We start from the raw sequence: 22,562 nt of genomic DNA on the forward strand, positions 1-22,562 counted from the left end.
GCTAACATTGTAGCAACAGAATGGAAAGGTCCATCAGATTCAGAGTGGAGAACACACATTGGGATTAACCCATATTTTATAGTAGCTATGTTGCTATAATTACTTTGATATTGAAATTTGTTGATACCATCGTAGCAACAACATAGTTGAAAGTTCCAACAAATTCTGAGGCAGAAAAGTCCATCAAATTTCTGGTAAAGATCGTAAACATACAATCCTAGCACGGAATTTTTGTTACATAATATTGGAGCAAAAATGAATGCTCAACCCGTTTTGTAGGAGTGACGAAACATGTGGTTTGATTATATGTATAAGGTCATACGTGTAGTGGCTCGGCCGTTATCTACTTTGATCCACCACTTTTTGTCCCTCCTTATTTGCTGATGTTGGTGTTAATGCGCGTTAATGCGTTTCCATCTCTTTATTTTGTTATTGTTCATATTAAGGCGAAAATAAACTTGTAGTTGCCTATTTTTCAAAAAAAAAATCTAGATCACCCTTGTTTGTCCCTCCTTATCTGCTGACATTGGTGTTAATGTGTTCCACCTTTTTATTGTTATTATTGCTAGTACGACAAAAATCGATCTCATATTTCCATGTTTTTCAAATAAAAATCATTATCTAGTTTCCGCACCGCTTTTTGTCCCTCCTTATCTGCCGACGTTGGTGATAATATGGTTCAGTCTCTTTTCTTTCTTTTTGTTGCTACTAACGCGAAAATCGTACTCATGGTTCCTTGATTCTAAACCCTTCGATTTAACTGCTATGTTATGTTAGATAGTATTTAAGCCTACCCTTGCATGACCTGATCTTGTAATCTTAAATCCATGTTCCTTACAATCCTAGCATGATTAGGAGTTGCTTGATCTATACCTAGTTCTCTCCCCCTACTTATTTTGCTATACTTAGTCACGCTTAATAGAGTTTGTGTCTTGATCCATTGAATGAGTTTGAGGAATCACATTTTGGTAGTTGAACATATACCTGGCCATGGGCCGGGCCTAAAAAAGCCCACGGCAAAAAACTGAGGCCTAGGCCCTCCCAGGCCCTACCATTGGTCCTACTTTTCAAGCCCAAGCCCGGCTCATCTGGTAAAAAGCCCTGAAAAGCCCTTAGGGCTTAGGGCCGTGGGCTGGGCCTCTTCGTTAAAATGCCAATATGCCAAGCCCAAGCCCGTCCAGGCCCTATTGGTGGGCTCAAAACTCACGCCCAAGCTCAGCCCACGGGCAAGCCCATCGGGCCTAGGCCCTGGATTTTAGGGCCGGGTCTGGGTGGGCCGACAGGGCCGGGCCGGAGATGGCCAGGACTAGTTGAACATGAATAGTGGGATGAGGTAAATATTACTGGAGGTAATCGGAGCTAAACGTGATTAGAGGCCAAAGTGAGAGGCCATGTTGGAGAACGTGATGGGTTCTCTCATTTACAGCGATTAAGGACCGAGTTCTCGTTTCATTGATTCAAGACCGAGCGTACAACCACACAAGGTCATATGGGTAACCTCTTGACTTGCTAAGTTACCTCAGACCAGTCTACCAATGGCAATAGTCCGGGATTTTCATTCGTCATGTGACTTGAAAGGAGATGTGGAGAATGATACCTCAATATAAGGGTGGCCCGACTTACTAATTGGGGCTTGGGTGCATTGTGCAACACTTGAGTATATATCGGAGCACTCAGGTAAACTCACGATTATGGATAGAGCTCGTATGGATGACATCGGGTCGTGTGTAAGGTAAGAGTCATGGTTGATCACCCTCTGCCAACATACAATGTGAAGCGTGCTGCTAGTTGGCACTAAGAGACGATTGGTGCGTGTGGGCAAAGAAGTACACCCATGCGATTTAAATCTACTCCAATAGTTATGTGCATAGTTAGGCTAGTCATAGTGGGAGTAACTTAGGTAGTAACATAGCGCATTTCAAGAAAATTTTGCTTATGTGGCATGTTGTTAATAAGTAGAGAGATGCTTAGAGTAACATAATATGTTACTGTAACATAGCACTTTCCGAGAAAGGATGAGTCTACAAACTAATAAATGAATCCATCTATGACAATACTACTATGTTATTTTGCACTATGAAAGTAGTAATTTAGACTAGTGTCATATGCATGACACTAGTATAAGTTACTCCTCACTATGACCAGCCTTATGTGACCGCTTTGTTATGTTAGCATGGACTAGATAACTATAATTGTTACTTTAAAACATGCTAAGATAAGTGTGAGTATTATGGATTTGTTCCTCGGGGTTTGTAACAAGGGAGGATTAATGGTGGTGTATTGGTTGGTGGTTCTCAGATTATATGGTTGAAAGGATCAAGATGGACCTAGAGGGGGGGGTGAATAGGTACAATTACAATTTTAAGTTGATTATTAGCAAGCTTAGGCAATGCAGAATATAAAGGTGAGCCTAAACAATTGATACGCCGAGATAAGTAATCCAATGTAGTGTGCTCAACAAGTTATAGTGAATGATAGGTCTCATGACCAAAGTAAACCACAAGTAGGGAGCTAGAGTTATTTAAAACCGACAACACGGAGACGAGGATGTATCTCAATGTTCACTTCCTTGGAGGGAAGCTAGTCACTGTTGGAGGAATGGGTGTTATCACGAAGGCTCACCCATTATCCTTCAGATATCACAACGAATGTGATCGCAATCACTAGTGGTAGACCTTGAGATGGCTTTCAAACCTTCACAACTCCCGATGCGACCAGGCTGGGTCTACGTCGTGCCAGGCGGGCGCACTCGCCCCCTGCTAGGACGGTTTGGTCGCACCAGATGGGCCCACACGGGCACCTGGTCAGATGCGCCTCGCATGCCCGGCCTCACGATCTGGGTATACTTGTCTGGCCAAGTGCCGTTGTGTTTGACCCGAGCACGCGCATGCGCCTGACTCATCATATCCAGCCAATATAGGATTTCCTTAAGATGGTTGTTTCAAAAGGCATTTTGGTTCTTTCCTTAAGATGGTTATTTTTCCTATAAGTTTGTCGTGCACTGGCTTGGGACATCGAGGTGGACTTTCTTTGGTGTGATGATAGGCCAGCGTAGCGTCTTTAGTGCAAGGAAGAGGCCGGTACCGTGGTAAGTGCCTTCTAAGCTATGTTGTCTTTGTTCTTATTTTTCTCGGTTGCCATCCTTTTTGTTCTTCATCATGCTTGTAGGTTTTGTGGGCTTCTATTTGAGATGCACACTTGCTTCTTCTCATGACATGCATTGCTACGATGGTGCCGCCATTTTATCTCTTTCCCCATGTCGTACGGTTCTGCCCGTCGGGTACGTTAGCCGGGTTCGCAGAGGGCCAAGAAGTTGTTGTATTGATCATAGAAGGAGGGAGATAGAATCAAGAAAGTGAAACAAATTGGTGCCATGGCAGCAAATTCGGTCGCCATGGCAGCAAATTTGGTCGCCATTGCAGCACTTCTAAAAACCCTACCATTGCTGAAAAGATTGCTGCCATGGCACGAGTTTCCCAATTTCAATCGAATTGATCATATCTTTGATCGTTGTATATGTAATACTTATGCTTCTTTGTTGATGCATGATAGCTTTTGTAGACAATGAGACTTAACATTTTATGATGGAGGTGTATCGATTGTTCTTATTTACTTTATTGTCCTAGACCATGCAATTATGCGCGTCTTAATCTGCCATGTATTGCCTTTTTCATCCTCTATATTTTGTCGACGATGGCATGTAGCCCGTTGATTGCGCTTTGTGTAATGGCCGTCTACAGATGTCATTTGACCTTTGTCGTCCATTTCCTGGTTTTGTATTGGGGATGTACCACCATATGGTTGAGAATAGAGTTGTTGTTGCTGCAATCGAGTGCCCTTGAGTGTTTGGAGATTGCTGGACAGAAACAATGAGGGACTAATGTGTTGGCTAGTGCACACAGAGAGATATGGTCCCTGGAGTAAATATGAGTTTGCTATCACTACTATAGGAAGGTCCTAACGCGACACATGCATAGGAGACCAATCGACCAAATTGTGTGTGATGCATTAATCACAAACAGTATGGTGATAAAACCTTCACCAATAAAACGAACTATGTGCGATGTCGGATCCATCAAATACGGTTCAGAAAAGAGTTGCTTGTGCAATACGTGGCATATAGTTGATCCATACAAACTGTTTGTGATGAGACAAAATAACATGAATGGTTACCCAGATCTAGATGGGTGCGATAGACGGTGTACAAGTGATACGTCTCCAATGTATCTATAATTTTTGATTGTTCCATGCTATTATATTATCTATTTTGGATGTTTTATATGCACTAGTATGCTATTTTATATTATTTTTAGGACTAACCTATTAACCTAGAGCCCAGTGCCAGTTTCTGTTTTTCCCTTCTTTTTGAGCCTCACAGAAAATGGATATCAAACGGAGTCCAAACGAAATAAAACTTTCGCGATGATTTTTCTTGGACTAAAAGACACCGAGGAGACTTGGAGTGCAAGTCAGAAGAGTCGCGAGGCGGCGACAAGGGTGGAGGGCGAGCCCTAGGGGGGGCTACCTTGCCACCCCCTCGGGACTCCTCTAACCTAGCCCTTGGCCCTATATATTCACATGTATTCTAGAAACACCAGAAGCATCCACAAAAACACTTTTCCACCGCCGCAACTGTCGGATTTTGGGTTCCATCAAAACCCTTGAGGTTCGAACACTGGGGTGTGCACGAAGATCTCTCCTCCCCCAAGCTCTCACCCTCACCACGATCTCAAGGCTCGGCGCGTCGAACTCGTAGAACAAAGGGACACAAGATTTATACTGGTTCGGGCCACCAATGTGGTGTAATACCCTACTCCAGTGTGGTGTGGTGGATTGCCTCTTGGGCTGAGAATGAATAGTTACAAGGGAAGAACAACCTCCTAAGGAGAGGTGCTCTTGTGCTTGGCGAGTGTGTGCCTTGGTGGAGTGGATCCGGTCCCAGATCATATCCCCCCTCTACCATGGTGGCTAGTCCTATATATATAGGCATGGGTCCTCTTCCCAAATTTTAGGCGGGAAGGGATCCCACAACGGCCAATTTGAAGGGGGACAGCTAGTACAAGCTATCCTGATAAAAGATGGTCTTTGCCTGCCAAAGGCTCTGGTGATGACGCCGTCTTGGGCTCCACGGTGACCTCCGTCCTGCTGGTCTTGGTCTCATTGCACCGATATGGAAACCTTTGCTTGACGCCTCGGGACTCTGCACCTACGCTTGCCTCTTTCACACCAAAGAGTAAATGAGGACACTGCGCACGCTGGCGCCCGCCTGGCCTAGGTCGTCATGGCTTGCGTCACAGGAACCTCGTGAGGTGCCCCTTGCCTTGATCTCTCCGCCCCTCGCGAGCCAGCCTAGTGAGGCCGCTCCCGAGGAGGTCTTGCGTTGTCCGCCTCGCGAGGGTCTTGAGTGTTTACTGGTGAAGATGGGTCGTACAGGGCCGCTGGTGGAGCCACGTCGTGGGCCGCAAGCAGGCAAGTCTGGGGACCCCCGTTCCCAGGACGCCGACAGTAGCCCCCGGGCCCAAGGTGCGCTCGGACTTGGCTTCTAGGCGAAGCCAAGGGGCAAGTGCGGAGTGCCGCGGGCCTCAACAGCCTGTGACCTTGGTTGACACGTGGAGATTGATGGAACGTGGGCGTCTCCGCTTCCCCATGCTGCCTCGGCAACTGCCCGACTTGACGAGACCCTGCTGCATGCAAGAAAAAGGTCATTATTACCTTAGATTGTGGAGGCCGGCGGATGGCCTCCTCTTGGCTATAAATGGGAAGGGGGAAGCGGAGCCCCCGTCATCCATCTCTTCCTTCGCTCCTCCTGCATCTTCTTCTTCCTTGATCCATCGCTAGCAGCGATGATCATGGCACCAATATGGAGGTTCTCGTCTGCAGAGAAGGGAAAAACCCCCCTCGACGAGCCCGATCTACTTCTGCCAATGAAGAGGCTGACCCATCGTCGCGATATAGTCGTGAGGCCGGAGGTGTCGAGGCCTTGGTGCGAGCGACCACCTCCCGGATATCCGCTGCCTCTGTATGCCCGAGCCGAGGGCTCCAGAGGGAGAGGCAGCGAATGGCACCGCCCACGCTGTCGCCGTGGTCGCCGTGCCGTGGTGGCGTACGCCGTTGCCCCAGGAGCCCACGCCGCGGACTCCTGGCGCGAACTTGTGATGTGGGCGGCGATGCCTCCGCTCACTTGGATTCGCTTCCCGCAGTTCTTCACCTCCGAGATGCCGTTCAGGGGCCCCCTCGAGCTTTGGCTGCAGCATGCCGACTGCGATGCCCCGGCGACTAGAGCGAAGGTCGAAGCCATCTCCTCAGGAAAGATCTTCATGACCTGCGGCTGGGGCGAGGTCGCTCGAGTCTGTCGTGCGGAAGGCGCCCTCTCCATCCACTTTGAGTATGATGGCACCTCCACGATGTTCTTCAAGGTCTTCGACGAGGAAGGCCGCCGCTTGGAGTGCTACCCTGAAGGGGGTCGTCAGGACGGTATAGCGGCCAACGCCGAGCCTGCCGCTGGCTTCACTAACAACTCCTCCAGCAGCAGCGGTGACTCCTGGTGGTCTAGCGATTCTCCCAAGCCCGACGAGACTCCGGAGACAAGCGACGACATCTACATGCCCCCGAGTTCTCGCCGCGCCCAGAGCAAGGCCGCAGCGTCCGGCCGCCGCCGTCGCTGATCTGGATGGGGTTGGTGTCGGCCTCCCGTGGCCCACTGTTGATGATGGCATCGGCAGCGTTTGGCTTGTGTAGATAGGGCCCCTAGAAACTCCCTTCTTATGTTCCCTACGAGGAATCAAGACGACCCCGTGGGGGCGTGTAAAGGATCTGTAATGTCTTTTGTTGATATTGTCCTTATTATGAAAATTCGCGAACGCATGTCCTGCTTCGGCTCGGTCTCCCCTTTCCAACCCCGTGGCAGCTTGGTGCTCTACGCCGACAGGTCCCAGTCCCCGGGCAGGCTGCAGCCGTCGCTGGTATGCCAGGTCGCGATGCCGTGGTCAAGGCCAAGAGGTGAGCGGCCCGAGGTCTAGTAAGAGCTCTTGAGGCACGATGCTCAAGAGGTCCCCTTTAGCGCACAAGCAGCTACCTAAAATGTGGGAAAGGGAGGCAACGCCGCTGCAGCAGGGCTGCGAGAGGTGGGAATCTTATGCCATAGCGCTTGGCTGACCCGAGTGTGAAACTTATCTTGGTAGTCCGGAGTTGTTTCCTTGTGTTGCGCCAGACTCGTGCGCCGACGGCCGTAGTGTAGCCAGGTTAGGCCCGTACGAGCCTCCCCCTCTTATCCACACTCTTCTATGTGCTCTACGTCCTCAGGTCCCGGCCCTCGAGCGAGCTCAGCCGCCATTGGTATGCCAGGTCGCGTTGCCATGGTCAAGGGCAGGGGGTGAGGGCTGGAGAGCCAGTTAGAGCTCCTGAGTCGCGATGCTCAGGAGCCCCCCGTTTTAACGCGCAAGAGAATTGCGTGGGAGAAGAGGGAGCCCGTGGTGCCGTCCGCTGTTGTCCTCAAGAGGTTCCTGCAGGTTAGCGTGAGGAGGGACACAAATTGCCACTATGATTGTCGGTCTGCCACTGGTCGCTCCGCAAGAAGGTGAAGGCACTGAGGGCCTGGTGAGGTGATGTGCGCGGGCGTGATAACCCACAAGTATAGGGGATCACAACAGTTTTCGATAAGTAAGAGTGTCGAACCCAACGAGGAGCTAAAGGTAGAACAAATATTCCCTCAAGTTCTATCGACCACCGATACAACTCTACGCACGCTTGACGTTCGCTTTACCTAGAACAACTATGAAACTAGAAGTACTTTGTAGGTGTTGTTGGATAGGTTTGCAAGATAATAAAGATTACGTAAATAAAAAGTAGGGGCTGTCTAGATAAAGAAACAATAAAGTAAATATAACGAGTGTGGAAAAGTGGTGGTAGGAGTTGTGAAATTGCCCCTAAGCAATTGACTACTTTACTAGACCGATAGCAAGTATTATGTGGGAGAGGCCACTGCTAGCATGTCATCCCTGACTTGGAATTCTATGCACTTATGATTGGAAGTATTAGCAAGCATCCGCAACTACTAATGTTCATTAAGGTAAAACCCAACCATAGCATTAAGATATATTGGTCCCCCTTTCAATCCCGTATGCATCAATTTCTATGCTAGGTTGAAGCTTCTGTCACTCTTGCCCTCCAATACATAGTCCTATCAACATACAACTAACCCTAGGGTGTGATCCACGCGCGCAATCATATGATGGGCACCAAAGGACAGCAACATAACCACAAGCAAGTTAAATCAATCATAGCAATTCATCAACCACCGATAGGACAACGAAAATCTACTCAGACATCATAGGATGGCAACACATCATTGGATAATAATATGAAGCATAAAGCACCATGTTCAAGTAGAGGGTACAGCGGGTTGAGGGAGAGTGGACCGTTGTAGATAGAGGGGGAAGGTGATGGAGATGTTGGTGAAGATGGTGGAGGTGTTGGTGTAGATCGCGGTGATGATGATGGCCCCCGGTGGCACTCCGGTGCCACCAGAAGCGAGGGGGAGAGAGCCCCCTCCTTCTTCTTCTTCTTCCTTGACCTCCTCCCTAGATGGGAGAAGGGTTTCCCCTCTGGTCCATGGCCTCCATGGCACGGGAGGGGCGAGAGCCCCTCCGAGATTGGATCTGTCTCTCTGTCTCTCTTTGTTTCAGCGTTCTCTTCTGGCTTTGTTTCACCGTTTCGTGTATATATGGAGACCCGTAACTCCGATTGGCCTGAAACCTTTGCCGTGATTTTTTTCTTCAGAAAATTAGCTTTCTTGCGGCAAAAGAAGAGCGTCAACCGCCTTATAGGTGGGTCACGAGGGTCAGGGGCGCGCCCTAGGGGGGGTGCCCCCTACCTCGTGCCCACCTCGGACACTGGTTTGTGTTGATTTTTCCTCCAGATTTTCCAAATATTCCAAAAAGTATCTCCGTCCATTTTTATCCCGTTTGGACTCCGTTTGATATGGATATTCTGTGAAACCAAAAACATGCAACAAACAGGAACTGGCACTGGGCACTGGATCAATATGTTAGTCCCAAAAATAGTATAAAAAGTTGCCAAAAGTATATGAAAGTTGTAGAATATTGGCATGGAACAATCAAAAATTATAGATACGACGGAGACGTATCAGCATCCCCAAGCTTAATTCCTGCTCGTCCTCGAGTAGGTAAATGATAAAAAGATAATTTTGATGTGGAATGCTACCTAGCATAATCTTGATCACATATCTAATCATGGCATGAATATTAAGATACGAGTGATTCAAAGCAATAGTCTATCATTTGACATAAAAACAATAATACTTCAAGCCTACTAATAAAGCAATCATGTCTTTTCAAAATAACATGGCCAAAGAAAGTTATCCCTACAAAATCATATAGTCTGGCTATGCTCCATCTTCACCACACAAAATACTCACATCATGCACAACCCCGATGACAAGCCAAGCAATTGTTTCATACTTTTGATGTTCTCAAACCTTTTCAACTTTCACGCAATACATGAGCGTGAGCCATGGACATAGCACTATAGGTGGAATACAATGGTGGTTGTGGAGAAGACAAAAAGGAGAAGATAGTCTCACATCAACTAGGCGTATCAACGGGCTATGGAGATGCCCATCAATAGATATCAATGTGAGTGAGTAGGGATTGCCATGCAACGGATGCACTAGAGCTATAAGTATATGAAAGCTCAAGCTGAAACTAAGTGGGTGTGCATCCAACCTGCTTGCTCATGAAGACCTAGGGCATTTGAGAAAGCCCATCGTTGGAATATACAAGCCAAGTTCTAAAATGAAAATTCCCACTACTATATGAAAGTGATAACTCAAGAGACTCTCTATATGAAGAACATGGTGCTACTTTGAAGCACAAGTGTGGTAAAAGGATAGTAACATTGCCCCTTCTCTCTTTTTCTCTCATTTTTTGTTATTTTTTTGGTGGGCTTCTTTGGCCTCTTTTTTGGGGCTTCTTTGGCCTCTTTTATTTTTTTGTGAAGTCCGGAGTCTCATCCCGACTTATGGGGGAATCATAGTCTCCATCGTCCTTTCCTCACTGGGGCAATGCTCTAATAATGATGATCATCACACTTTTATTTACGTACAACTCAATATTACAACTCAATGTCTAGAACAAAGTATGACTCTATATGGGTGCCTCCGGCGGTGTACCGGGATGTGCAATGATCTAGCATAGCAATGACATCAAAAAACGAACAAGCCATGAAAACATCATGCTAACTATCTTACGATCATGCAAAGCAATATGACAATGAATGCTCAAGTCATGTATATGATGATGATGGAAGTTGCATGGCAATATATCTCGGAATGGCTATGGAAATGCCATGATAGGTAGGTATGGTGGCTGTTTTGAGGAAGGTATATGGTGGGTTTATGGTACCGGTGAAAGTTGCGCGGTACTAGAGAGGCTAGCAATGGTGGAAGGGTGAGAGTGCGTATAATCCATGGACTCAACATTAGTCATAAAGAACTCACATACTTATTGCAAAAGTCTATAAGCTATCGAAACAAAGTACTACGTGCATGCTCCTAGGGGGATAGATTGGTAGGAAAAGACCATCGCTCGTCCCCGACCGCCACTGATAAGGAAGACAATCAATAAATAAATCATGCCCCGACTTCATCACATAACGGTTCACCATACGTGCATGCTACGTGAATCACAAACTTCAACACAAGTATTTCTACAATCCACAACTACCCACTAGCATGACTCTAATATCACCATCTTTATATCGCAAAACTATTGAAAGGAATCAAACATATCATATCAGTGATCTACAAGTTTTATGTAGGATTTTATGACTAACCATGTGAATGACCAATTCCTGTCATCTCTCTAAATAGATATAAGTGAAGCAAGAGAGTTTAATTCTTTCTACAAAAGATATGCATGTGCTCTAACAAATCTAAGTGAAGTAAAAGAGCATTCTACAAATGGCGGTTTTCTATGTAAGGAGAAACATGCAATCCAAACTTCAAATGATATAAGCGAAGCACATGAAGCATTCTATAAAGCCATACTCAAAAGATATAAGTGAAGTGCAAAGAGCATTCTATAAATCAACCAAGGACTATCTCATACCAGCATGGTGCATAAAAGAAAAAAAATGAAAACTAAATGCAAAAGACGCTCCAAGATTGCACATATCGCATGAACGAAACGAATCCGAAAACATACCGATACTTGTTGAAGAAAGAGGGGATGCCTTCCGGGGCATACCCAAGCTTAGACGCTTGAGTCTCCTTGAATATTTACTTGGGGTGCCTCGGGCATCCCCAAGCTTGATCCCTTGCCTCTCTTCCTTCTTCTCACATCGAGACCTTCTCGATCATCGAACACTTCTTCCACACAAAACTTCAACAGGAAACTCGGTAAGATCCATTAGTATAATAAAGCAAATCACTACTCTAAATACTGTTGAAAACCAATTCATATTTTGTTTTTGCATTGTGTCTACTGTAGTATAACTTTTTCATGGCTTAATCCACTAATATAAATTGATAGTTTCATCAAAACAAGCAAACTATGCATCAAAAACAGAATCTGTCTAAAACAGAACAGTCTGTAGTAATATGAACATTTACCATACTTATGATACTTGAAAAATTCTACCAAAATTTTGAAAAATAAACAATTTGTATATAAAGACAGTGCAAAAAGAATCAGAACCAGTTGACGTTCCAGCTAAAAATGTAAAATCACGCACTACAGCCAAAGTTTCTGTCCTGCACCGTACAAACCATCAAGCAAATGTAAACATCCTAAAGGCAAACCTTGGCACATTATTTTTATAATACAATGGAATTGTACAAGGGTATAATTATTTTTATTGAAAAGTTTCTGTAATCAAGATTCACAAAGTTTCTGTGAGCATGAACAAAGTTCAAGGCTAGCTTCCACTTCAACAATGCTTGTCTTTCTCACTTTCGCTTTCCTTTTTGAAAAAGTTTTGGGTTCCCCTCTTTATTTTTGTTGTTTTTAAACTATATAAAAGCACTCAACAGAAATAAATGACTCTCTAAAACTTCCGGGTTGTCTCCCTGGCAGCGCTTTCTTTAAAGCCATTAAGCTAGGCATATAGTGCTCAAGTAATGGCTCCACCCGGATCCTAAGGTATATCAAAGCCAATTTTAATTAACAATGATTTGTAATTTAGTGGTGAGCACAAGGTAACATATATCATGTAATGACGAAGTCTAACTCTCTTCCTATGCATCGGCATGTCATAAAAGAACAATTCATGCACATAAAGTAAAGGCCAATGCATAGTATAAACAGTTTCTTGCAAGTTTATCATATTGGAAACATAGAGAGGTGGAGATATGGTTCCTCTCTCATAATAATTGCAAGTAGGAGCAGCAAGCACATGCATATTATATTCATCAAAATCATCATGCGCAATGGTAAAAGGCAACCCATCAATATAATCCTTAATAAGTGCAAACTTCTCCGATATAGTGTAGTCAGGAGAATTCAAAAAGATAATAGGACTATCATGCGTGTGTGCAATAGCAACAATTTCATGTTTAACATAAGGAACTATAGCAAGTTCATCACCATAAGCATAATTCATATTGGCATCTTGGCCACAAGAATAGCAAGCATCATCAAAAAGGGATATTTCAAAAGAATCAATGGGATCATAACAATCATCATAGCAATCATCCTTCGGTAAGCACGAAGGGAAATTAAACAACGTATGAGTTGAAGAGTTACTCTCATTAGAAGGTGGGCATGGGTAGCTAATCTGCTCTTCCTCCTTTTGTTCTTCGCTCTCCTCCTCATCTTTTTCATCCAATGAGCTCACAGTTTCATCAATTTCTTCTTCCATAGACTCCTGAAAAATATTAGTCTCTTCTTGGACAGCGGAGACTTTCTCAATAAGTGCATTAATTTCATAATTGTATTCATAATTCTCATAACAATATTTCAGGATAGCTAAATTTTCAAGTCTATAAACAGCATCATCAAAATCTTCAAACTCTTTAAACATAGATTCAATTTCATAAGCACCCATAAAAGCAACAAATTCTTCTATTTGTTCCACATCATAGTAATCATATATACCATTAGCATAAGAAGCTAAGGTTTCATTATCATTAAATTTGCATAAAAAGGGAAGGTGTGGAGCCTTCATCCTAGAGCAACAAGTATAATCATAACTCAAGCATCGAGCATACCACTTCAATATATGAATTTGATCCCATAATAGTTTCCCTTTTTGTGTCAAGCGGTAATCCATAAAGTATTCATGTTAATCCAACGTTACTCCCATTAAATAATTGAATGGGGTTTTCTCAGGATTATTAAAGTAGTACATAATATTTTTCACATAACCAGCATCGAGGGTTTTAGGAGGTTCCCCATCTCCATGAGTAGCAAGTACAACTATTTTTTTGGTATTTCGTGTTCCATATCCATAACTGAAGATAGAGAACAACTAAGAACAGCAAATAAAAATTACTTAGTGATAAAGCAAACATGCACACACGAGAATATTCACCCCACGCTATTGCTCCCCGGCAACGGCGCCAGAAAAAGGTCTTGATAACCCACAAGTATAGGGGATCGCAACAGTTTTTGGTAAGTAAGAGTGTCAAACCCAACGAGGAGCTAAAGGTAGAACAAATATTCCCTCAAGTTCTATCGACCACCGATACAACTCTACGCACGCTTGACGTTCGCTTTACATAGAACAAGTATGAAACTAGAAGTACTTTGTAGGTGTTGTTGGATAGGTTTGCAAGATAATAAAGATTACATAAATAAAAAGTAGGGGCGTTTAGATAAAGAAACAATAAAGTAAATATAACGAGTGTGGAAAAGTGGTGGTAGGAGTTGTGAAATTGCCCCTAAGCAATTGACTACTTTACTAGACCGATAGCAAGTATTATGTGGGAGAGGCCACTGCTAGCATGTCATCCCTGACTTGGAATTCTATGCACTTATGATTGGAACTATTAGCAAGCATCCGCAACTACTAATGTTCATTAAGGTAAACCCAACCATATCATTAAGATATATTGGTCCCCCTTCAATCCCGTATGCATCAATTTCTATGCTAGGTTGAAGCTTCTGTCACTCTTGCCCTCCAATACATAGTCCTATCAACATACAACTAACCCTAGGGTGTGATCCACGCGCGCAATCATATGATGGGCACCAAAGTACAGCAACATAACCACAAGCAAATTAAATCAATCATAGCAATTCATCAACCACCGATAGGACAACGAAAATCTACTTAGACATCATAGGATGGCAACACATCATTGGATAATAATAATATGAAGCATAAAGCACCATGTTCAAGTAGAGGGTACAGCGGGTTGCTGGAGAGTGGACCGCTGTAGATAGGGGGGGGGGAAGGTAATGGAGATGTTGGTGAAGATGGCGGAGGTGTTGGTGTAGATCGCGGTGATGATGATGGCCCCCGGTGGCACTCCTGTGCCACCGGAAGCGAGGGAGAGAGAGCCCCCTCCTTCTTCTTCTCCCTTGACCTCCTGCCTAGATGGGAGAAGGGTTTCCCCTCTGGTCCATAGCCTCCATGGCACGGGAGGGGCGAGAGCCCCTCCGAGATTGGATCTGTCTCTCTGTCTCTCTCTGTTTCTGTGTTCTCTTCTGGCTCTGTTTCACCGTTTCGTGTATATATGGAGATCTGTAACTCCGATTGGCCTGAAATCTTTGCCGTGATTTTTTTTACCGAAAATTAGCTTTCTTGCGGCAAAAGAAGAGCGTCAACCGCCTTACAGGTGGGTCACGAGGGTCAGGGGCGCGCCCCCCTACCTCGTGCCCACCTCGGACACTGGTTCGCGTTGATTTTTCCTCCAGATTTCCAAATATTCCAAAAAGTATCTCCGTCCGTTTTTATCTCGTTTGGACTCCGTTTGATATGGATATTTTGCGAAACCAAAAACATGCAACAAACAGGAACTGGCACTGGGCACTGGATCAATATGTTAGTCCCAAAAATAGTATTAAAAGTTGCCAAAAGTATATGAAAGTTGTAGAATATTGGCATGGAACAATAAAAAATTATAGATTCGACGGAGACGTATCAGGACGTGCCGCGAGCCAGAGCTCGACCGCTCAGATTTGTCAGCGTTGCAGGGATGGACCCGAGCACAAGCGCCGTGCCGGCGTGAATGACTCCCGGGGTGGGTGGCAATCAAGCAGGTGATGACTATAAATAACTTATGCATGGGAACCGAATAGCTTAGATAGATGCGAGAACGATACATGCCGCTGGGACGGACCCAAGCGGCTTGGGGATGATGCAGCCCGAGGGGTGCCCCCAGTAAAGTAAGCTTAAAGGCATAAAAAGGATACATGACGCGGGGACAGGCCCACGTGACCTGGGAATGATGCAGCTCAGGGGGCGCTCCTAGCTGAATGAACTTGGAAAATGTCACCTGGTTTTGTTGTCGAAGGAGCGTTCGGGTAGCTGAAGGCGCGCGCTGAAGAAGTCGCTCCTCACAAGCCGTCGAGACCCTGAGCCTCGGGAGGCTCTGGGGGCTCAGGTGGCTCCCTGAGGACCGTCTCCATCTCTTCCAGGACCACGTGATGCCTGGCCTCTTGGGTCACCAGGATGCTCCGTAGATTGTGCTGGAAGGCGGATGCTACGCTCGGCAGGCCGAACGGCATGCGAACGTAGCTGTGAGGTGGAAGCTCACACCGGCCAGCACGCGAAGGCCAAAAGCGCTCCTGAGATGCAGCCCTGTTGAGCCCCGGGATGTCGATGCAGATGCGCAGCTCGCCACCCTCGCCCGGGGGGGAGCTACACTAGGTGGGCGGCGGTCGTCGTGTATCGCCCTTGCTTCCTGAAGCTCCTAGGTGGCCTTGGTGATGAATTCTTGCGCACCGGGCACTCCTCGCCAGGTGCCCTCCTAAGGGAAACATGCCACGAAGCACGCCTCCACGTGGTGCCCGAGCGCCTTCCTCGTGATTGTTGGCCAGGTCTGAGGCCCTCCAGAAGAGAGCCCCCGAGCTCTGCCCGAGGAGGGCGCCGGGAGCGCCTTTCTATGCGAGGGAGGAAGGTGCCCTAGGTAAGGGCGCTGATCCTGAGGTGGCACCGCTAGAGGTGCCGCTCCCCTGAGGCCCTGTGCGGAGTAGCTGCTTCTTCTTCTTGGGGATGGCCTCAGGAGGGTACTGCGCACCCTCGCTGTCAGGGTCTTCAATTTTTGCGGCTTGGAAGGCGCGCTCGAGGGAGCACACCGCATCTCTTTCTTCGTAGGGGACTGTGATGATTCTACCGCTTCCCGGCATCTTGAGGACATTGTAGCCATGGTGGGTCACTGCCATGAATTTGGCTAACGCTGGGTACCCGAGGATAGCATTGTACGGCAGACGGATGTGAACGACGTCGAAGTCGACGAGCTCGGTGTGGTAGTTGTCGCGCTGACCAAAGGTGATAGGGAGACGAACTTGCCCTATCGGGGTGGTGGAGCCGTCGATCACTCCTGAAAAGGGCTTTGTAGGCTGCAGCTGATCATAGGGCACTTGAAGGCTGTCGAACATCTCGATGGATAGGACACTCAGCCCCGCGCTGCCGTCGATGAGGGTCTTGGTGACTTGGACATTGCTGATGATGGGTGAGCAGAGCATTTGGAGGACGCCGGCGGTCGAAGCACATTTGAGTTGGTCCGCCGAGCTGAAGGTGATGGCGTACTTGGACCATCTGAGCAGGCGCGTGGCCTCGAGCTTGGGGAGGGCTGCATTCACCTCGCGAGAGAACTACTTGAAGATGCGCTGGGAAGCCGGGGCCTGAGCACCACCCAAGATGCAAGTGATGGCGCGCGGCTCCTGGAAGCCCCCCAGCCCTCTCGTCCTGATGGTGTTCGTCGTTCCTCCTTGGTAGTGACGGCAGCAGAGGGAGACTAGGATTGCCCTGAGGACGTCCTCGCGAGGCTGGTCCCTCCAGGTGCCCTCACGAGGCTGGTCCTGCCAGTGATCCTCACGAGGTTGGTCACGCCACTCCTGGCGGGGGCCGCGGTCATCCTAGCGTCCTCCGCCTCGGCCATAGCCCCGGTCGTTGTGGTCGGGCGTCGACCGAAGCGTCCATCTCGAATGGCCCTGAGTTCTTGACAATCGTTGGTGTTGTGGCTGCGCATGTTGTGGAAGGCGCAGAATGGATGACCGACCTTGGATGACTCAGGGAGGTCCCGACCGCGCTTTGTGTCTGGCTCTGCCATGAGTACGGCCACTCCTTTGCGCTTCACGTCCTTGACCTTGGCCTTCTTCTCCTCTGGATTGGCAGCAGGGAGCTCGAGGAGGGAGAGACACCCTTCCTCAGCTCTTGCGCACTTGGTTGCTATGTTGAACAGCTCTAGAGTCGTGCATAGCTCCTCGTGGATGGCGAGCTCCTCCTTCATCTTGATGTCGCGGACGCCATCGGAAAACACTGAGATGATGGCCTCGTCCGTCACCTTGGGGATCTTGAGACAAACACTGTTGAAGCGCTGGATGTACTTCTGCAGGGTCTCTTCCGGCTGTTGCTTGATGCGGCGCAGGTCACCTGCAGCCGGAGGGCGGTCGCGAGTGCCCTGGAAGTTGGCGACGAAGCGGCCGCGCATCTCATCCCAGGAGGAGATCGAGCCTGGAGGCAGGTTCAGGAGCCATGAGCGAGCGCCATCCTTGAGAGCCATGGGAAACCAGTTTGCCATGACTTTTTCGTCGTCGTTGGCCGCCTCGATGATCAGTTCGTAGAGCTGCAGGAACACTGCAGGGTTGGGGGTGCCGTCATAGCGAGGAGGTAGATCCGGCTTGAACTTGCCTGGCCAGACGATGCTACAGAGCTCGGGAGTGAAGGCGCGACAACCTGCCGTGGACATCGGGGCCCTTTGCTGATGCGGGGCCTGGCCCGGATGTCCGCGCACCGCCGCCGCAGGCGGCACACGGTCTTGTCGTGGTAGTGCTGGGAGCGCTGGAGTGTTTTCTTACGGCTGGGGAACCTCTTGGCAGCTTCCTTCTTCGTGCGCGGGCACATGGCGCGGTGGATCACGCCGCGGGGCCACACGTCTTGGGGCGAGGACACCGTCTTGACGCTGAGGGGGTGATGGCGCTCTGTGAGCTGCGCGTCTCGGCGCAAGGGTGCCGTCTTGATGCGGAGGCAGCGGAGGCGCTCCGTGAGCTACATCGCCCGTGGCCGGAAGTGGGTGAGGCAGCGAGAGGGATGGTGCAGGAGAGCCTCCAGCGGCGCTGACGAGCTCGGCGATGCGGTCCAACCAGTCCTCGTAGAGGTCGTCGACCGGACGGTAACGCAGGAGCTCGTGTGCCATGAGCAGCGCAGCCTGCACATCCGTGGTTGCGCGGCGAGCGTGAGACGATGAGTCGGCCGGAGTCAGCGATGGGGTGGCGGTGCGGCTGTCCCGCTGCACGGAGGGGTTCAGTGAGGACGCTTGCTGCTCGTTTGCCGCCGGGCCGGTAGCGGCGTTGGCAACAGGAGATGGAGAACGACGGGGAGGCCCGCCGACAGGGGCTGTCTGAGTGACACAGGCGGCGAGGGCGGCCTGGCGCTCGGCGCGCGTCCGACATGGATGCGGTGAAGCGGTGGAACATGGATCAACGGAAGGAAAGCTTTAGCGCACCCCTACCTGGCGCGCCAAATGTTGGATTTCGGGTTCCGGCAAAACCCTTAAGGTTCGAACACTAGGGTACGCATGAAGATCTCTCCTCCCCCAAGCTCTCACCCTCACCATGATCTCAAGGCTCAGCACATCGAACTCGCAGAACAAAGGGACACAAGATTTATACTAGTTCGAGCCACCGATGTGGTGTAATACCCTACTCTAGTGTGGTGTGGTGGATTGCCTCTTGGGCTGAGGATGAACAGTTACAAGGGAATAACAGCCTCCCGAGGAGAGGTGCTCTTGTGCTTGGCGAGTGTGTGCCTTGGTGGAGTTGATCCGGTCCCAGATCAGATCCTCCCTCTACGATGGTGGCTAGTCCTATATATAGAGGCCCGAGTCCTCTTCCCAAATATTAGGCAGGAAGGGATCCCACAACGGTGAATTTGAAGGGGGACAGTTAGTACAAGCTATCCTGACAAAAGATCGTCTTCGTCTGCCAAATGCTCTGGTGATGACGCCATCTTGAGCTCCACGGCGACCTCCGTCCTGCCGTCCTGCTGGTCTTGGTCTCGTTGCACCGATATGGAAACCTTTGCTTGACGCATCGGGACTCTGCGCCTGCGCTTGCCTCTTTAGCACCAAAGAGGAAATGAGGACACTACGCGCGCTGGCACCCGCCTGGTGCCCGCCTGGCCTAGGTCGTCATGGCTTGCATCATAGGAACCTCGCGAGGTGCCCCTTGCCTTGATCTCTCCGCCCCTCGCAAGCCAGCCTAGTGAGGCCACCCCCGAGGAGGTCTTGCATTGTCCGCCTCGCGAGGCTTGGCCCCTCGCAAGGGTCTTCAGTGTTTGCTGGTGAAGATGGGCCGTACAAGGCCGCTGGTGGAGCCACGCCATGGGCCGTAGGCAGGCAAGTCAGGGGACCCCCGTTCCTAGGACGCCGATAGCAACCTTCTGTTCCTACGAGATCCCATCTTGGGGCCTTTTCCGGCATCCTATCGGAGGGGTATTCGATCACGGAGGGCATCTACATCAACTCTATTGCCCTTCCGATGAAGCGTGAGTAGTTTACCTCAGACCTACGGGTCCATAGCTAGTAGCTAGATGGCTTCTTCTCTCTCTTTGATTCTCAATACCATGTTCTCCTTGATTTTCTTAGAGATCTATCCGATGTAATCCACTTTTGCGGTGTGTTTGTCGAGATCCGATGAAATGTGGATTTATGATCAGTTTATCTATGAATATTATTTGAATCTTCTCTGAATTCTTATATGCATGATTTGATATCTTTGTAATTCTCTTTGAACTATCGGTTTAGTTTGGCCAACTAGATTGGTTTTTCTTGCAATGGGAGAAATGCTTAGCTTTGGGTTCAATATTGCGGTGTCCTCACCCAGTGACAAAGTAGGGGTAGCGAGGCACGTATTGTATTGTTTCCATCAAGGATAAAAAGATGGGGTTTACATCATATGGCTTGAGTTTATTCCTCCACATCATGTCATCTTACTTAAAGCGTTACTCTGTTCTTCATGAACTTAATACTCTAGATGCAGGCAGGAATTGGTCGATGTGTGGACTAATAGTAGTAGATGCAGGCAGGAGTCCGTCTACTTGACACAGACATGATGCATATATTACATGATCATTGCCTTGGATATCATCACAAGTTTGCGCTTTTCTATCAATTGCTCGACAGTAGTTTGTTCGCCCACTGTATTATTTGCCTTCAAGAGAGAAGCCTCTAGTGAAACCTATTGCCCCCGGGTCTATTTTCCATCATATTAGTTTCCGATCTACTATTTTGCAATCTTTTATTTTCAGATATATAAACCAAAAAAACCCAAAATATTTAGTTATCTTTTGTTTAGTTTGATTTATCTTTATCAGATCTCACCTTTGCAAGTGACCGTGAAGGGATTGACAACCCCTTTATCGCGTTGGGTGCAAGTGTTTTATTGTTTGTGCAGGTATTGGTGATTTGCGTGTTCTTCTCCTACTTGATTGATACCTTGGTTCTTAATTGAGGGAAATACTTATGTCTACTTTGCTGCATCACCCTTTCCTCTTCAAGGGAAAAACCAACGCAAGCTCAAGAAGTAGCAGGAAGAATTTCCAGCGCCGTTGCCGGGGAAATCTACGCCAAGTCAAGCCTACCAAGTACCCATCATAAACTCTCATCTCTTGCATTACATTATTATCCATTTGCCTCTCGTTTTCCTCTCCCCCACTTCTAAAACTATTTTCGAAAATATTTGCAATTTTCTTCGCGCTTTTTCTCTTTCGATCTTATGTTTGCTTGTGTTGCCATGTGCCTTCTATTTGCTTGCATCTTTGCTTGCTAAAAATCTATTGATATGGATCCTCATCCAATTGCTAATCTTTTTAAAATACCCAATTATGATGAACCAATTGCTAGTGAGTTGAGTGCACTAGATTATCTTTATGAGGTTTTGCTTGAAATTCATGAATTTGAAAATTGTGATGAAGTGCCGAAAGAAGAAAATTATAAAGTGATTCACGATAGCTCCTTGAATGAAAAGGATGATCGCAATGATATGAGTATAAATTCTATTAATGACTATTGTGTTAATTATATGCAAAACCCTAAGCTTGGGGATGCTAGTTTTTCTATGTCCAACACTTGTTGCAATGATCATGATTGGGGTGATTCTTCTTACAACCGTGAAAACTTATTTAAGCCCGACGATGAATATGAGATTGATAATAGTGTTTGCAATAATACTAAAAGTGGGTTTGGAAGAGTGTCAACTTTAGATCCCACATACTTGGATAATGTACAATCTTATGAAGTTTTTGATAAAAGTGGGTTTGGAGAGGTCACGACTTTAGTTAATGATATTCCCACTATTTTGGAAGAGTGTCAACTTTGCATGCATGTGGATCATGTAGAGAAAATTTTATGTGATAGCTATATTGTTGAATTTGAATATGATCCCACATGTAATTATTATGAGAGAGAAAAATATGGTTGTAGAAATTTTCATGTTACTAAATTACCTCTCATTATGTTGAGATTGCTATTGTTTCTTTCTTCTTCCTTGCATATGCTAGTTTTTGCTTGTCTTGATAATTTTTTTGCTTATAAAATACCTATGCATAGGAAGTATGTTATACTTAAACTTTTTTTTCACATGCTACATGATGCTCTCTTTGTGCTTCAATTCTTGTCTTTCATGTGAGCATCATTAAAATTGTCAATGCCTAGCTAAAAGGCTTTAAAGAAAAGCGCTTGTTGGGAGATAACCCAATATATTTCCTTTATGTTTTTGAATAAATAATTCATCTAGCCAATGGTTAGGTGTGTTTTTGTGTTTTAATTAGTGTTTGTGCCAAGTAAGACCTTTGGGGTAGCTTACGGTGATAGTTGATTTGATCTTGCTGAAAAACAGAAACTTTTATGCTCAGGAAAACAATTCTGATTTTTAACAGAAGCGTGATAAAATATTGGTTCTTCTTGTAGAAGATTAATATACTAATTTCCTCTGTTGTCCTAAGTTTTTAGAATTTTTGGAGTTACAGAAGCATTCGAGAGTTACAGATTGCTACAGACTGTTCTATTTTGACATATTCTATTTTCTTTGTGTTGTTTGCTTATTTTGACGAATCTATGGGTAGTATGGGGGGGGGGTATGAACCATGGAGAATTTAGCATACAATAGATATTACACCAATATAAACAAAGAATGAGTTAACAACATTACCATAAGTGGTGATTTATTTTCTTATACTAACGGATCTCATGAGATTTTCTGTTGAGTTTTGTGTTGTGAAGTTTCCAAGTTTTGGGTAAAGATTTGATGTAATATGGAATAAGGAGTAGCAAGAGCCTAATCTTGGGGATTCCCAAGGCACCCCAAGGTAATATTCAAGGACAACCAAGATCCTAACCTTGGGGATGCCCCAGAAGGCATCCCCTCTTATGTCTTCGT

Source organism: Triticum aestivum, chromosome 1A (assembly GCF_018294505.1).
Source record: "Triticum aestivum cultivar Chinese Spring chromosome 1A, IWGSC CS RefSeq v2.1, whole genome shotgun sequence".
Taxonomy (NCBI): domain Eukaryota; kingdom Viridiplantae; phylum Streptophyta; class Magnoliopsida; order Poales; family Poaceae; genus Triticum; species Triticum aestivum.